Source organism: Branchiostoma belcheri, unplaced genomic scaffold, assembly GCF_001625305.1.
Source record: "Branchiostoma belcheri isolate BF01 breed outbred unplaced genomic scaffold, Haploidv18h27 scaffold11, whole genome shotgun sequence".
In the NCBI taxonomy this organism is placed as follows: domain Eukaryota; kingdom Metazoa; phylum Chordata; class Leptocardii; order Amphioxiformes; family Branchiostomatidae; genus Branchiostoma; species Branchiostoma belcheri.
In genome coordinates, this window is record NW_017802491.1 from 4,875,289 (window position 1) to 4,878,911 (window position 3,623).

A 3,623-nucleotide genomic window follows, 5' to 3' on the forward strand; every position below is an offset into this window, starting at 1 on the left:
TACCACTTCCCCTGCAAGCTTCTAAAAACTTAGCGTAGGTGGATTTTTACATCATGCCGGGGTGACGGAAAGGTCACCACATGGTGTGTACCGCGGATTACGTACGTTCAACACAGAACACCGCTTAAGATACGTTCTCTAGTTTTAGATAGCTAGATGGCAGAAAAATTCATATTCCTCATGCAACTCGATAACCCATGTATCATAAGTGTCATCTGTTCTTACACCTACAACTGTCTTCAGAAGTGAGAAGTTGAACCTGCCCATATTAGTTTGCTATGGATACCGGACTTGTATTACGGTTTGTACATAGAGCTTTAGTAGTTTGCGGCTGAAATTTTAACTTTGTCTGATGGACGCCCTGGTTGTGTGTCGATGGTCAATTTTCCGTCCGCGGGCCTAGCCTTCCTTTCTGAAAGCTGGCGCCCGTACTTGCCGCCAGGACCGTGTGGGATACAGCGTCAGGAAAGCCTGATTTTACGCCCTCTTCCATCATCATGGCCGGTATTTAGTTTGTAAAAGGCGCTCATTCATTCATTCTTTCATTCATTCATTCACTTGAAGCGACTTCTGTGGTCGTCTTAAACATACAGAGATAAACGGTCCCTTTTGATCTTCAAACGACTCGTTGCACGAACAATGCCGGTAATCAACAGGAAAGTTGGAATGCACCCAAGACACTGCGGGACAGACGCGCACGTCTCCAACTTTCTACTGTCATGTTGGCGCCACGTCAATTTACTTATGTAAGAAGATAGATGATTACGTTCTTACCAGTTTGACCTACGTGTGTAACGCTATTAAAAGTTACTTCCTTTCCTACGTTCATGCATGTTCACAATTAAAGTGCAGGCCATTTGTGTTGGATTAACCAAAAGGAAATTCAATACCTTTGCATCGACCATCACCATACCAATCTTACGTCACGTTAAAAACAATGTGGTCCTTTTGATGAACAACCCTAAAGCACAAACGGTAACAAGCTATGTAAGAAGTTATGCTAGAGTAGTAATGTCCTGTAGCTAAAACAACAAAGTACATGTATCACTACTACTACAAAGTTTCAAAACGTTTGCGTAGGCAGGTTGCTGAATCCTGTTTTGATGACCAGGCTTATCCCATGGGTTATGTCATATAACCCAGCACTGGGAATCACTATACTTGGTTGAGTCAGATTTTTATGCAACAGCTAAGTCAGCATGAGTGATATACTACAACGTGAATCGTTAAGAGAGCCGTTCACACAGCCTCACCCGTAAAACAAGGCCTAGGTGCATAACTATAAATTATAATGAGCCATAACTGTGATTATATGTATGAAAGCACACAGGTGGTCTCCAACAGATCTTCAACGTCAAAAGATTTTGTTGTGAACTCACTTCATAATTTGATCAAACAAAATGGGCAGGGGCATTGTCAAAATATTTGGCGACGACGCCATTCGACATTTATCCGAACAGAATTGGGTATCGACCGTGCCAATTGTGCCGTGCAGGACACCTGTTTATACTCTCCAGGCAGGCAGGTTTAGCCCTTGTTTTTTGGCGCGCGTGTTTAAGGCATTTTTCGGGTGACAAATTGATACTGCCTATTTGATCAGCCAAAGATCTGCTTGGAGATTAACACTTTGAAATTTATCCGGACAGAACTGGTCAAAATGTTAAAATATACGGCGAGGACGTCGACACCCTTCGTTAATTCAACCAGAAAGAGGTGGGTAGCTAATTGTACGCAGAGAAGGGCGAGGTCTCAAGTTATCCTTCACACCCTAAGGCACATCTTGTTTGTCTGTGGTCTCTCTCATTTAACGCTCTAGGATTTTCAAAAGAGCGGCGCCTACGCGAAAATGACCCTCAATGATGTCATTCCTCTATAACCTTTAAAACCCTCTAACTTCAATAGTACAACAGGTGCTCGCCATATCCACGAGCCATCTGGTATGACAGGAGACGGAGTTCTTTTGAAAATTAAAATTGAAGAAAACCTCAGAAATATAATTCCTTGCTTGACGACTGTGTGTAGAATTCTAGCCTGGGAGGAAATTGAAGAAACATGACCCCTTTAAACATGTCCCGTAACCATGCTGGAATCAGATGACAGATTTCAGGATTTTTTTCCTTCACTCCATATGATGAACACGGATAACGATTCGCAACGTAGATGCTATCTAAAGTGTGTGGGTGTCCCAGAACCTGCATTTCAATATATATTAATTCACCTTGATTTACCTGAACGGATTACAATTGCGGTTTATTAGTGGTCGCGTTTATCACAGCGTTTCTTGTGTGAAGGATATGACTTGAGGGTAGATAGAATAGTGTGATTTGTCGAGTAACCAGCGATGTCGTGCTGTGGGGCTTAAGGCGTATTGGAACTGACGAAGTCCTCAGACGTCTGGAGTATCAAGTTCCATCTTTAAGTGTGCCCGGCGGAGCTCCGTCTGCCTACATTTTACAACCTTCCCGTCCCAGAAGGACACCCTTAAGGCCGACCAAAAATACATTCAGCACCGGTGCACCAGGAATCATCATTAGTCAGCCTACTCACCGCCACCCTGCTTTTGGTGGCGGACAGGGAGTGGCGCCCGTGCCCATTGAAAAGCTGCATGCAGATCACAACATATATAGACCATAACACATATATATATGTATATATATATACATACAAAACTTGCGACCACCCCAATCCAATACCCCTACGCCCACCGTGCTGGAGCCCTAAAAGGTTTGAGGTTAACGGGATAAGGGAAGAAGAAGAAGCCTTTTAGACATTATTCTAGAACTGATTTTATCGCAACCTTGACCATGATTTGGTCAGGTTATGTATGCTGCGTAGGTAGCTGCTATATACGAAGTTTAGTTGTACAAAGTGGCAATTAGTACATTGCAGATTGGTCTTAAGTGAAAAACAAATTGGTTGTCTGATACTAGGATTTCGTCTACATCTGTTCAGGCAAAATGCCAACTCACCTTGTTCAGGCTTTAGGATACTTCATAAAGGCACAATAGATTAACTATGATATCGTTTTCTTTGGCGATAGACATTGTGAAATGTGCCATTTTGGGCATTATTGTGAAATGTGCCGCAGAAGAAGCTCTGATTAATAACATGGCCAACATGCACAATGCCCAAAAGGAAACTTCTTGAGGAATTATTATTGTGTCGCTTTCCTTGTCACAGCCAAGACAAGCCCACACGTGGGTGGCATGTTATCAGTGTAGTAATCTCGCAAGGGTTAATCTAACTGGTACGTGAGATGTGTTAACATTTGCAAATGTTTCTGGTGTTTTTCCAACGCCTCTTTGGGCTCTACCGTTTGATCGTTTCATTTCAGACATCAGCCTGTACGCTAGATCGTGTGGACTGTGGTGGGAGAGCACACATCTATTTCTCAATCTCTATTCAACTGACTGTGTCCTAGATATAGCATCAGAAGTCACAAATCCTGTTCAGGCAGGGTCACAGACACCACGCAGTTCACAAAAAAACCTAATTCATGTATACATTCCCACCAATATATAAATCAAACGCATGAAGGCGTTGCAATATATACACAAAGGAAGGGGGAGATTCAGCAGTTCCGATAATTTCCGCTAGGTAGCACTACTGACACAGGTTTAGTC